Source organism: Toxotes jaculatrix, chromosome 3 (genome assembly GCF_017976425.1).
Source record: "Toxotes jaculatrix isolate fToxJac2 chromosome 3, fToxJac2.pri, whole genome shotgun sequence".
Classification (NCBI taxonomy): domain Eukaryota; kingdom Metazoa; phylum Chordata; class Actinopteri; family Toxotidae; genus Toxotes; species Toxotes jaculatrix.
Window position 1 is genome coordinate 5,015,036 of NC_054396.1, and position 14,993 is coordinate 5,030,028.

At 41.2% G+C, this 14,993-nt stretch overlaps 1 protein-coding gene across 3 annotated transcripts in view; it reads left to right on the forward strand.

Annotated features, from left to right (window-relative positions):
• The window catches only part of LOC121178866 (band 4.1-like protein 1), a 78,904-nt gene that overhangs the window by 27,136 nt on the left and 36,775 nt on the right, over window positions 1–14,993 (forward strand). The gene's annotated exons all lie outside the window — the stretch shown is intronic.

Below are 14,993 nucleotides of genomic sequence, written 5' to 3' on the forward strand. Positions count from 1 at the left end.
CCACACGTCGCTTGTACTGCACACATTTTACACAGTCCTGATGAATACCGCTTCAATGTGCAAGTTGAAAACTGTAAGGGGTCGATTTCCTTAAGGATTTGTTCACAGGCACACTTTCTAGATACAAGAGGTCTTCTTGTAAATCCTACTTTAAGACATTAAATTTTTAAAACTTCTGTGAAACAAAAAGAATTGAAATGATCAGTACACTGTGCTGGATGCTTTCAGTCTGTTTGCTTTGATGTAAATAACTTAATAATAAGCGAACTAAGAGTGTTTTAGACTTTATTAGAGTCTTTTTTCAGGCTCTTACAACTAAGTGAGACCTCAGCTTTCTTCTTCATCTTGATTATAGTGCATTAAGTCAGTAGAGGCTTGAGTGCAGCAGTAGTGGGTTTACTTTAAATTGGAGAAGACAGCCTCTGTCTTTCTCTCTGTTATAATCAGCCTGCATATTTGCAGAGGAAGATAAATGGGTTTTAGAGTCGGTCTCAGCTTTAATTTGGTTTTTCAGTGGTGAATCAAAAAGAGATGCGAGGAAACATCTTAATGAGATGTGGAACAGTCTCCTGGCTGCCCTTCTATACAATACCCATTGTTTTGCATCTCTGAGGCGGCGTTGAGAAAATCCCAAACTGTGCAGTTATGTCAGCCGTGAAACGCAACAAAACCTCTTCTGCTCTTTCCCTGCAGCTGCCAAAAATTAACCGAATGTCAATTTTGCTAATCAATTAAGTGTTCAGGTTGTCTATGAAGCAAAAATACCAAACATCTGCTTCTTGGCTTCTTCTCAGAAGTGAGGATTTTCAGCTTTTTGTGTCATTTGTTATTGTTTTTGACATTAAGGCAGTTAAACAAAAACTAGATTATGAGTTGACTTTGAAAATAATACTTGCAGCCTTAAAGTAGGATTAGCAGCTAATAGCCACCTAAATTGCCCAAACCCTTCCGCTTCCTTTGAAGTGATGTGTTTAAACTACATACTGATTATAGTGAGTGATTATGTGATCATTATGTTTCTACAGCATATTATACATTTGTTTACATTCATTATTATTCTACATGTTGAAAGATCACTTCATGTCAAATTCACTCAAACTGATCATTTAACATTTTCAGTCAGAAAGACAGAAATCCTTCTGAGTGCTATAGTCTGCATCTAACCGTCCTTGGTCTGGAGCAGTTTATGTGGCTCCTGTCCTCTGACTTCAGTGTGTTTCTGTTTAACCTTGTGGCATAAATGCTCTGCCCCCGCTGGCAGATTGTGGCACAGATGTTGTACAGGGCTGGGGGCCGCACAGAACCTTCTCTCTGTGTTGCTTTTTAAGGACAAGCAACAGAGGACACTTTGAGGAGGACAGATCGATGGCTGCAAAGAGTGTGCTGTGACAAATCTCATACCATGGAGAGCAAACAAACGCTCAGTAACAGAGTCACACACATACACAGGTACACTCACACACACACACACACACACACTTTTTGATCTGTTTTTGTGAAGCACACATTTATCTATGTTGCATTTCATCTCCTGGATGCTGTGAACAGGGTTCAGATCTATGGTTTGTTGAAGAACCATATGGTACTGGATAATCTTTGATTAGAGTCTGGATTCAGCTTCTCGTTTTGACTCACGCTCTGTGCCTTACACCGCAGAATGCTGTGGACGATAGTGCTCTTTCATGTTGGGCAGCTGCTTCTTGCTTCAGTGGGGTTTGCAGTGTTGGCAATGGTGAAGCGGTGCTGAATAAAAAGTTAGGTAAAAAGCATCAGGAGGGTAAAACAACCACAGATTGAAAAAGAAGTTTGAAATTAAGCTACAGAGATTGTTATCAGTTTGACTTGGCTTAGTGTTTTTACAAAGTTTTACCAAAAATAGGTATTTAAAAAAAAGTAGCAGATGATTTGAAGCCAGTTTTCATCCACATTTTAAGCCCCTGTGTATCTAAAATATTTTGAGTTTCTTGCTGCGAGAAGTCATTGATTATCACGTTTAGACTGAACAACATCTTTTTATTACAAGCACAGTTCAGAAAATCTACTGATAATACAAAGGGAAGAGAGGTGGGAAAAAAAACCTTCTTATAAAGTTAGAATACTCTGTGTCCCTACCTGTAGGCTTACATGGTTATATTATAGGTGATTATAAATTTGTAATCCCTAAGATATTTCCTCCATATCCTTGTTGATCTGGCAACACCTGTGGTTACTGTGGTAACAGGAAGGGCGGATTAATAGTACAGCAAACACTTGTTGAGCAGCTACTTTGTCAGAAGTACAATAGCAGAGAGCTGATGTGTCTAATTAAATAACAACCAAACACGCTCATGGTATTTCAATAAAGAACCAAGAGGGATGCTGGAGCACACAACTACCACAAACACCTACCATATGGAGAAACAGTTACTTGTAAATACAATGTAGAATGTAATCAATGTACCTTTGATTTCATGATCATACTCATTCAAAAAAAAAGTCTTTAGATTGGAACCATATAACACCCAGCACAGCTGAGCTCACAGCAGAGCAGGTGGAGGGTAGAGATGTTGTTTGTTGGTATGGTTGATACCTCACTAGAGATAAATGTGGCCCAATTCAAATTGTAAATGTCTTCTATGTCTGTCTATCTTTAGAGTGCAATGATAACCTGTAGTGATTTCACAGTTCACTGAACATCACGCTCCAGTTTGATTTTAATGAACATCAACCACAGCTCCCTTGCCTTTATGAAATCTTCAGACATTGTGCTGTCATTTATTGTTGCTTATTTTCTTTTTAGTCATTCTTAGTTAACTGAGTCAGTGCAGCTCCCTAGTCACATCTGTGCTACGCTCACTGTGCCTGAAAAACCTGCAAAAGCCTTCGTACATCTGGCCCATCTGTAGTGTTTACAGTTCAAAGGATGTTTTTAAAACCAAATTTTCATACATTTTATGATGATCGAATGAATCTAAGGAACCCTGTATGGCCCAAGAAGTGGCTGAACTCTAGCAAATTTAATATATAAACATCTATCAGCTTCAGTCCTTGTTGGTTTTATTACATAATGTAAGATATCAGAAACAAACCACAGTTCATGCCCTTTAATGTGTGTGTGTGTGTGTGTGTGTGTGTGAGGGAAAACAACACCTATGTCCAGTTGATAACAGAGTGACACAAGGTCACCACCTAGTGAACGTCTTATCAGTACAACCTTAATATAAATTCTAAACATGCTGAAGGTAATTTTAGGACTTGACATTCTGATGATTTTTTAAAGCCAGTCTCAGCCTCAGCACATGATAATTACATGTCAGTGTGACAGCTTCCACTGTTATTACAGAGCACCGCTGCCGGGTTGCACCTGCTGAGATCTGTGCAGCTTTATCTGCATACTGTAATGGAGCTGTTAGCAGATAACAGGCTAACTGCTTATTATTCCAGGCCTATCAGATCACAGAGGGCACTGGTGGAGAAACAGAAAAAAAGAGAGAGGGGTAAAGAGAGGCAAAACGTAACAGCCTCCAACACGCCTCTTTGTAGACCTTGTGTCTTCATCTGCAGTCAAAATCAGCCACCATCTGCTCTACATGTAAAGCGGGATGCCTTCTTGCGTATTTGAACGGTAAAGGTGCAGTGTGGTCTGTGGCCCGGTTATGGAGAAAACCTCCCAGATCACAGAGACATTAATTAGTCCCATAGACAGGATCCTTCCTCTTACAGCGCTGCTCTCCTGTAGAGTGTTGCAACCTGCCACATAGAAATACCATATGGTGTGGCCTTGTGCCACCTTCTCCCATGGGCACTGGGGAACGAGCTTCAAATGGGCCATGACAGGGACAGTGGGTGATGCTGCAGGCTCTGTTGCCATAGTGTTTTGTGTGAAATAATCTCTTGGTTGTGGATCAGTTTGGTAATTTGTTACAGGGACACTGTCTCTCCCCTCTTCCCTGCACGTCCTCTCCTCACACCGTCGTAGCACTGCAGTATTTTGCACGCATGTGGAAGAGCCTTAGATAGCCATGCCACGGCTTCTTTCTCTGCATCCTGGCATGGAGAATGTGAATCGGCCTGTAGCCAAAATATTTTGGAGTGTGCCCCGCTCTTGTCAGAATATGGAAAAGCTTAGGGGCCTGAGAGTGTGTCTGTGTGTGTGAAGAAGAAGCGGTGGGGAGAAAAGCAGGCAAGCAAACAAACACTCACACACTGATTCATCCGCTCCAGCCGCTGCCTCTTTGTGTGGCGACAGTCTGCACCTGCAGCACGCCAGCCATGCTGACGGACAGGCCCACAGTCACTCTGCCTCCTCTCACTTTAAGCAGTCCATTAGCCAACAGTGGCTGAGTGCTGCTCTAGCTAGCTGGGCAGCAGCAGGATGTGTTCAGCTGGCAGAGAGTGTTGCCACTGGGAGCTAGCAGGAGGCCCATTTGTGCCGAAATAGCATGCATCCAGCAACCCTCTTAAGTTTCCCGAAGTGTTTGGCACACACTGCAGTTGTTCTGATGACTTTTTTTTTTTTGCTTTGTTTTTCTGAAAGTCTGCAGCCATTAACACTTACAGAAATGCTGTATGTTCGGAGGATGAAAATAGCAATTATCTTTCCATTTACTGCAACCAAGGGAAGATAATTTGCTTCCTGTACTATGGCTCACTGCCTCTCACGATAATTCAGTTAACTCGGAAAGGTCAACATAAAATTAATTTGACTTTTCTGTGAAGGTTGTTCTAATTCTCCGTAGTCGAGTTTCCAGGAGTTCTGCACTGATCCCAACTTCAGTGGGATTTTATAAAAAAATGCTCCAGGCTTGCTCATGGGAATCCCAACAATACGTCCTGTGTACTGCCATCGATTCACTGAGATGAATACAGTAAAAGACTGCGACTGTAACTCAAGGCGACCTGAGAAGAGATGAGTCCTGCTGTGAGGCCTCCTGACACCCACCATTTTCCTGTTGATTTATGACGTTCTCCACGACTTCTAAGGGTGAGAGGAAATTGGAAAAACCACCTTTGAGGTGACTGCTGTGTGTATAAATGGCAGCGCAGCGTTATGAGGCAGTTAGCTGTGTCCTTCCTACAAAAGATAACTGCAGCTTGTGGCTGTGTTGTTCGGTCTGGATTTATTCCCACAGACGACCCGCAGCTCTTTCTGTTGAACTCTGTTACAAGGGCATGAGCTTGCAAAAGGGCAGTTGAGCGTGACCATTAACATAATATTATGCATATCAGGTTGACACAAGATTTGATTGTGACTTTCTTGTGCTGGACAGACACAGCACAGATATCTTTAATGAAAAGCAATATTTTTGATTGAGAGCATAAATTGACCTTGAAGATATCGAAAGTGCATGAAGAAAACACCCCAAAAGATGACAGTAAGCTATATTTTAGTCATTGGAAAGGCACCAAAATGGAGCTCTCATTTAGATTGGAGTACATTTTAAAGAAATCCTGTGTGCAGCTCAGTTTTCCACTAAAAGCGAAAGCTAATCTGAGCCTTGCGCCAGCCAGGCTAACACTGTGGGAAACAAAGCAAGGTATTGTGTCAGTGCTTACAACAGGGTCATGAGGCAAGACTTGCAACTTCCCAGTTGGAAGGGATGGGTTTCACAACAGACGTAGGCAGCTGTTACTATGGGCTGGAGAGATGCAGATTCCAAAATGATGGCTAAATGCTTTAAACTAAGATGTCCAGGAAATATTTAATGGCATGAATGAATCACTGTGCTGTATGTAATAAGGTACTGATTACTGAGATTAAAATGTGTAATTCTAATAAGTGGATTACACCCACTCCTTTTCAGACATTTATATAACATTAAAGGCTTCATACTTATGTTAAAGGGTCTTTTTTTGTCATTCAGACACATAGTAGGTTTGTTATAGTTTTGCTCAGACATGATACATAGCCACATTCTTGCATGATACTTGGCATCACTGCTGAAGGACAGAGCTGAGTTATATGCCCTTATCAAAATTTCTATATGAGGAATAGTTTAAACGATAATGTGTAAACTGAAAAGGGTCATTCATAGTTACGATCCCACTGATTATTACAGCATTTCCCCTCGGCCCTCCAAAGTTTTTCTCTCTCCACTCATTGTTTTGGTTTTATGGCCTACAGCTTTATTGTTTTGGTTCACAGTTTTCATCAGCTTTTTTAGCAGCAGATGTCAGCTGTTTGCAGTGAAAAAATTTTAAGCTCTAACAAACCCACTGCCAAAACACAGACAGACAAAGTTAGGGATCAGCTGGATTTAGCAGCTAAAAAGCCAGATATTTCTTGTTGTTGGTGGAGAGCAAAACAGAGCGAAAAGGTGAGCGAATAATGGATTTAGAAACAGGAGCATGACTCCATAACAAACCTACTATGTGTCTGAATGACAAAAAAAGACCCTTTAACATAAGTATGAAGCCTTTAATGTTATATAAATGTCTGAAAAGGAGTGCTGATGTTGCTACGTGTCTGCTGGATGTGTAAATGTTAGTTAACATGTTGGTCATGTCAGTTTTATTAAGTTAGTGTTGTGTTAGCAACCTGTGACCACAGGAAACAGTTAATTCAGGTTTAATGTAAAGGCTACAGGAGCACAAGCTTAAATACACACACAGACACAAATTCAGTGCCTTATTCAATGTAATCAGTACATCGGTTAGCAGGATTTATGTAGTGTTACACAAAATTTACAGAAACATTGTTTGTGGGATATTTACATTAAAGTAAATCAGACATTATTCAGGCCTGAGCACAACCTGTCAAATTGTCATCACATCAAGCTGCAGGTCTGAAAGGGGCTTAAATTGTGGCTTATGTTGTCAAATGCTCCTGCAATCATTGTCTGCTTTCAAACTGATTGCAAGGCAGTTGATTTATTTCTGCATAAAAATAAACATAATAACAAGGTACAGTAAACAGTGCAAAGCAGTGCAGGTGAGAGAAGGAAAACTAGAACCTGACAGTTGAAAAAAAAACTGAAAAACAATATTGTAATAAATATGAATTCTATACATAAGCGCAAAAAGAAAAATAAATTAATGTAATCGTAATGCAGAAAGTTAAATCAAAGGGAAAGTGAGAGCGCGTTGCGTGGGAGCATGTGTATGTGTGTTTGTGTATTTCTTCAAAGAGAAAGGCAAAATGAGGGTGAGACTAACTGCGTGTGCTGTGCTGAGGCAAAACTTCAAGCAGTTTGGGTCATCAGACGTGTTCTGTTTGAAATTGTCGAGAGATGTGGATTTATTGACGGCGTGACTTGAACTGCAGCACAGACGAGCTTGTCTTTATCTAATGGAGAACAAACAGCAGCTTGTCTGGGACTCTGGCGAGTTGTAGGCTGCTTGAGTATCTTGTTTTGTAGGTTTCAACATGTGAACTGAATAAAAGCTATGCTTTCAAGTGAAAAGGGACTTGAACTGATGAACATGTTTATATATAAAACACCTTCGGAGTCTACCTGCTGGCAGACTAGCAAGTTATATTTTAATGTAGTCAGCATCTTGACGATTCTTATCTCTGTTTGTGAACAAATTACCTTTAACGCTGCCACACTAAACCATAAAAATGCTTGCAAGTGCAGATTCTCCCAGGCGCTAAAATCACTGAAGACAACATTATCCAAACTGCTCTGACCTGTCTGTTGTTTTTTTGTCCTCAGCACTTTAACAAAAGCCAAAAAAAAAAAAAAAAAAACCCCTCAAAAAAACAGCTATAATTGTGGTTCTTAGCTACAGGAAATAATTTTCGTGCTCAGAGATTATAGTGGTGGAGAATCTGGTTTGGGAAGTGCAACCATTGTGACAGTCTCTCATTATCTCTAGCACAGCAGAGGCTTCACACCAAGACAATTACACACTGGCCTTTGTGACAGCACTTTTTGACAGGAACTGATAAAACAGGAGGCACATATGCTCGCATCTCAAAGCGTGGAACTCAATATTAATTTACATGCAGCATATTGTAAGCATTTAAAGGCTTGCAAGCGGAACAAACTGTGTTTTTCATTATTAGTACAAAGTGTATTCAAATTATTTCCATTTGTTGAAGAGAATTTGAGCTTTTGCCATGAAATAATAATTATGCAGACATAAAGTGGGCGGTGAGAAGAAACAAAAACGGCTGGAAGACTTGTTTTGGAAGCGACTTTGGCAATTGTTGCCTGAACTCTCACAAGATACAAAAGAGAACATCTCAAAAAGAAGCATTTGAAGGTAATGCCTTTAAGTAGCATAGATCTGTGTGTCATGTATGCGTCTAAGAATTTAGCAGTTTTGACAGTGTGCTTACAAGCCAACAAGCTTTGTCTTGCCACCATGTGTCTCCCTGCCCCCGAGGTTCATGATGATGCCTGTTCAAACCGCCCATGTGCTCCCACACCCATGTCCTCGTTTGCCAGCTCTAAACGCCTGTTAGCATGCTCTCGAACTGCTATGTTTCACTTTAGCGATGCTGCTTTTGTTCATTTATCACAGTATCAGCTGTGAGAGAGGGAGACGATAGAGGAAAGGGGAAAAAACTTTGCATTTGTAGTCCCTGCGGTGTGTAGCGTTTGGCAGCTTCAGGGACAAATCCGTCAGCGCTGAGGCTCCCTCCTCATGCATGCACCAGTGGTCTCCGGCACAGCATGAAAAAGGTCAGTTTCCATTAGATACACTGTGACAGAACGATGTCTCTCCAGGTGTTGCTGGCTCTTGGTAATTCTGCTCTCTACAGTATCTACAACTGTGTGTGTGTTGATATTCCTCTGAGAGCGAACATCTTTAATTTAGCAAAGTGCCAAACTCTGGCCTGCTTTGCATTCAGATATCTAGCCTGCTGAGAGGAAGGCGAGCATGTGTTCTTACTACAGCTGTATAGAAGAAATGCCGTCCCCTGTAGTCTTTTTTTTCTCTGGGGGTGATTCCAGACATACTGCAGGAATGTGAAGCTTGAAGAGTCGTGCAGTTGTTGTTGATGTGCTTTACTTCAGCGTCAGTCTTTCCACTCATGCCTCATCTGTCACCACCCTTTGGTTGCAGCTGACCCAATAAAGTTAGCTAAATTATGAGTGGGAAAACACACTGCATCTCTTAACATGCAGTGCTTTGTGGCGGCAATGCCTCAGTTGCTCCCATCAGTGTTACACGAGTTGTCAGTGTTTATGATAGGCCGTGTGTTTATGTGGGATGTTGGTAAATGAGAGCTGTGTCCTTGAGCCTCTCATCCTTCTGTCTGAGTGATTGTATGGACTCTCACTAGCGTGTCGCAGTGTGCTTTGAATCAGTGGGGTTGGGGCATGCCAGACAGAAGCGCTGCAGCTTTCTAGGAGGAAGAGTTGTTGACAACATGATGAAGTGTTCAAATTTTACTGTCCAGTGCAGTAGCAGATTCCCAGTGACCTCAGAAAGTTCACGAAAGTTCCAGCATCACATTTTATATTTGGAGAAACATGTGGGGCCAATGCGATAGAATTGCAAAGTGGGAGGAGATGCTGGTTATTTTCTTCTCTGAAAATCATCCTTTGTGGTTTTGAATGAAATGTTTGGACAGCTATTGGATAGGTTGCCATGAACTTTGGAGCAGATATTCATGTCTGCTCATGTCTGCATTTTGGTGATCCACCTCACTTTTTATGTAGCACCATTGTTATTTCAATACCTTGGTTTATTACTATATACCTGAAAAAAAGGTCTTTGTTGTTAGTACAAATTAGCAATATGTTACCATGCTAAACTAGCTTTCCACCAGAGTTTACTATGTGACCGTAGCAATGACAGAAGCCACAGAGAGGAAAACAATCCAGGAGCTGATTTTACTTCATCTGAATGACATACCACTTTACCAGCAGAGAACAGACAGATCAATGAAAGGAAATGGTCCATGAGCAACATCCGTTTCAAAGCCTATAAACAGCTTTACACATGTGTAATTGAGATCAAACTGAAGGCCGATTTCGAAGATGGGTGTGGTTCGACCCACGAGTGCTGAGCATTCATGTAATAAAGTAGTAATGACTATTACTCATGGGTCAGAATGTCAACATGTGGATGGATGTTGTGGTAGTGTAATCCCATCACAAGATGGTCTCTACTTTCATATTTCTGTTTCCTCCATTACAACCTGCTGCTTTTAGCTGTTTAATGAGATTATTCTACGTGGATTGTGGGTAATAACAGTTATGCAGGCTGGAAGGATCACAAGTAAGGGCGCAGCAACACTAATGTTGCCAGGTGGCAACAGCAGTGGCAGCCACTTGACTAAAATCACTTATAAACAGTCATCCAAAGTGCTTTTGCTTATACTTTACTCTGCTAACATGACTCTGACCTCAAACTGGAAGGTCAACACCTGAATATTCCTGATAGTAAAAGCACATATGAAGTGCAATTGTGACTCTCTTTCAAAAGTGAAATGCGCATTAATGTAACACGAGGAAACCTATGAATAGCAGCTGTAGCTGCAGGCCTGAGTGTTCATTCATGTGACTGCATTACAGCAGTTGAACCCAGACTGCAAAGATTCATCTACATGTAACTCACTATGTAAAAGCAGTTCAAGCTAAATATGTGCTAATTCAAATAATTCACAAGCTAGTAAGGGGATGCATTGTAGCTATTGTATTCTGTCTTCCTCTCTTGCCAGTGCATTACTCTTTGTGATTACTCGACTGCATTGTGCTCTGTGCGTGCTAATGGATAGAGCCATGGATTGAACAATGGGATTAGAGTTGTGTATTGGCCAAACAGTGATGACTGTGCACTTTGAGGGCTCAGATGTGGAGCAGGTTGCGTTAGCTGGAAAATGTTAGGGAGAGGTTAGCAGCAGCAGCAGCAGCAGCAGCCTGCATCTCTGCTATCGGCTCCTGTGTGCAGCGCCTCCACTGCTAACCAGAGGGGAGGCTGCTTGACATTTCCTTTGAGTCGCGATGCCACATCAGCTCATTTCCTCCCTCTTGTCGTTCCTTATATTTTCCGTTTATCCTTGATCCCTCTGTCTTTCTCGCCGCCTCATATTTTGGCCTCTCATCTTCCCTCCTTGTTCAGCTTGTCTTTCTGTTTCTCTGTCACTCTTCTGAGGAGGGAGACGATCGGGTGTGAAAAAAGAGAATACTCTATGCTGTTACCATGGCAACTGCATCTCAGAGCTGAGCCAGTACTCTTCCACAGACATGCGTCCTCCCTCTCTCATTCTCCCTCTGCTTGCCTTACTTAGATTAAAGCTTACCTCTGATGAGAATGAAGCGAAAGAGAAAGAGGCAGGAGGAACAAGGGACAAGGCTGCGCTTGTTAGGGAAGAGTAGCGTTTCATAACCCTCCAAGGAAACAATGTGCTTTTCTCTGTGATGAATTATTATCACTGATGGCAGATATCAAAGACAGACATTGTCAGTGAACTGCACACTGTGCACAACAAAGGAAACACCCAGTGTATCCTGCACTTTAAGGTGCTTTCTTCTCCTCTGCAGAGGTCTTGGGTGCTGGGCTGACAGAGGCGATTGTGGGTAATGGTCTGTTACGGGAAATTAATGCATTAGCAGGGCACTACTGCCTCGCTCTATGACATCAATCTGTGTTAATTTGGCAATTAATCGGATTTCATGAGAAAATGTCTCAATAAGGGACCACGTTTACCACAAACCAACTTTAGATTATGTAATTTGTATTCTCAAATTGTGCATGTGCATGTGTCCGCCAAGGGGTTTTTTCATTATTGGCTGACATGGATCGTGCAAATCTTTTATGACCACTTCAAAGCAACAGTAACTATCGATTTGGGTATGGTTAGAAAATGTGTCATGGTTGGCTGTGTGCTCGTTAATGTGTTCAGAACAGGAGTGAAAAATGTCCACAGAAGGGAACAGAAATGGTTAGACCAGAGCTGTTTTCAGGTAATTTGTTGCTGTGAACACAGCACAGCTGAGACAGTAGATGAATGCATTGTGTCATGTCGCCCAGATGGATGTTAAGTGAGGAGGGACGTCAGCTTCTGTTGACTTGGACTGAATGAGAAAGTGCGCACCTGTAATGCACACAGGGGAGACGCTCGTTATTTTCAGCTTGACTGATTCGGACTGGGAGGTGGCGGCGCTCAATGTGCACTTCCTCCCCCATCAGAGCACCATACCCGACGGAGTTTTTCCTCTCCAATCAGGGAGTTTACTTGGCAGTCATATCCACAATTCAGCCAGTGAGGGAAAATTGATTTAGCAACTTATAGCTCAGTGCCCAGCTGGATCAGACAGCCAGGGGGAAATGAGGCCCTGAGCGGACATACCACTCCACGCTTCACTTTTGTCCCCAAAGAGGGGAATTCATTTCTGTCAAATCGCTGTGATTGTAAGTAATGGGACAATTGTGATAGCACAGCAGAGGAAGAGAAGGGGGAGGAATGAGGGGGATATCACACTCCTTTTACCACGTGCAGTATGTCAAGACCTTCCCTGGTTGGGAGTCGGAGGAGGGTTGTCTCTCCTCTGAACCAGTGTGAACCGGTTGTGTTCTTGCCTCGGTTGTCAGCCAACCCCCAGGTGCATTATGTTGATGTGATTTGCTGCAGAGAGACTTCCAGGGTCATATAGAGACTGGATTATATATCCAAGGGAACTGGATAACACACAGGCATTATTCTTATATGCTGTGCTGAGCAGATCCCACTGAGGAAATGTTCACACATTATGTGCCTTGGCTTTCTTTTATAAAAGGTCAAAGAAGAAGATGTTTCAGGGTCATGAGCATGTTTTCCATCAGGTAGGGAATCTGAGTGGTTATGAAAAAAAATCACCCTCGATCACAAAAATCTCTGTCCACAGGATAACTACAATTTTAAGGGCTTAGTTGATGGGCAGCTTCTTTTTTCTTCTCTCTAAGATAAGTGTCCAGAAATGGACAGTACCGTCTTAACAATGGAGTTTAACAGCAGGAAATTTTCATCTATCTGTTTCACTCACAGTGGATGTCAGGCTTTTTGTGTCATCACACTCACAGAGAAAAGGCCTGTTTTAGAATTCACCTCTTTGCTCTGACATTCAACAATCATTCAGAGCCAAATCTATTGTGGGGAATCAGAGCTGTCGGTTAGAAGACATTTTCATTTTTTGTGTCGTGCGTGTAAACGTACCCAGCCCACGTGGGCTTATAAGAAATCAAATGCACAGATGCAGCAGTGACACAAGGCTTGTCAGAAAACAACCTAAATTATCACACAAAAGTCTACAATGTGAACAAAATACTTCTACAAACAAAAGCTGACATAAAAAGATACACTTCCTAAAACAACAAGTCTTTCATGATCATGCAAAAGAAAAAAACATATTTCTTTTGCTAGAAGGAACATAATAGTCCACATAAAGGTCTTTGACTTTATGCTAAATTTAGTTTAATATAAGCCTTTTTTAGGAAAAAAAAATTTTATTAGGTTTTGTGCATAGAGTTAAGTGACAGCATCAGTACTACTCTCATACTGGTAAATATAAAGCTACAGGCAGGAAACGCTTAGAGACTGGTAAAAGGGTAGGAGTTAGCCTGGTATTGTCCAGAGCACTTTAATAATAAGCCCTGTAGGAGCTCTGTGAAGTACCTGCTCCAAGCCAAGGTTTGATTTAGATTCAATGAAATTAAATTAAGATGTATTATTATAGGATAAGCTACTTTGTACTGTATAAAGTACATTAAATTAGCTCCACCTTACCCAGCTGCAACATGAGTGATCCTTACTCATTAATGCCTCAAATATTATTCTCAAACAGCCCATTCTGCATTATGAGTAGTTTTACTTTTCATACTATATTTTGATGCCACTATTTATGTACTTTATGGACTTTTACTTTTACATTTTTTAATGCAGGACTTTAAATTATTCCTTCACTGTGGACTGTGGACATGTGTGAGAGTAGTATTGATCTTCTAATCGAACTCTGCCACCAAAAAAAAAAAAAAAAAAAGCAAACATATTTCCCAAAAACTGTCTCAGTTTTCAAATATCTTTGATATCTTTCTAGCGAAGCACTGTTTAGACATGCTTACAGTACACACCTCTGTAAACTGACAGAACTGGCCTTTCTCTTCTTTCACTTCAGCTGTTGTTATTGTTCCGTCCACCCACACCTACAGTATAACCTGAAAGAAGAGGGAACAAGCATCAACTGGTTTCCAGGAAAAAGTAGAAATTGGCAAAGTGAAGTAGAAGCAGATGAAGCAGGCTGTGGGCAACTCTTGAAGCACCTACTCTACATTGTATATGTGTTTGTGTCATTGCTTTATCTCAGTAGCATGTAGCTCTCATTTGATTTGTCGAATGAGGACTATACTCCTATTCTACCAGGCAGTTGCACAGTCCATTGCATCATGGAGCGATACAGACTGGAGCATTACAAACATACACACCTGCTCATGGATGAATGATAAGACTCTTATCAATTTTTTGGTTGAACACCTTTGTGATTACAGGAATGTAATAGCCATGAGCACCGATGGAAGAGCTCATGGTCTAATTCACTAATTCTTTTTTATTTATTTATTTATTTATTGAGGTAATCATCATCTTAGTGCCGAAGCTTGTCCTGCTTGAATAGATGATTGTTATCTGGCACAGTGAGGGACTCTGTAATTAAAGTATATGACCTTGACGGTAAGGTGAATTATATCTGTAGAAATTGTGTTATATCAAGAAGCTACGGCTTTTAGAGTTTGTAATAAAGGTGATCATGGTGCCAGTGCTGTTATTGTTTTGGGGTGAATGCATTCTGAATTTTTCACAGTCTCCAGGTTCAGCTCCTGCTCTCGTCTCAGCTCTCTTGATTTTGAGAGACAGCTTGCATTCGTGTTGTGGTCAGTGTGTCCCACAGAATTAGATTTAGGGATTATACCGTGTATATATATTTACCTTATACTATTTCTAGGTGTGCTGTTTTGCTAATACCTCTGGTTCAGGCTGTCTTTACACCTCCTCAAGATGAATCCTTTTGAATCTTTGAAAACATTTTTCAACATTCATTTGGATTGAGGGAGCAAATATCCAGCATCAGAGTTAAAGAATTAAA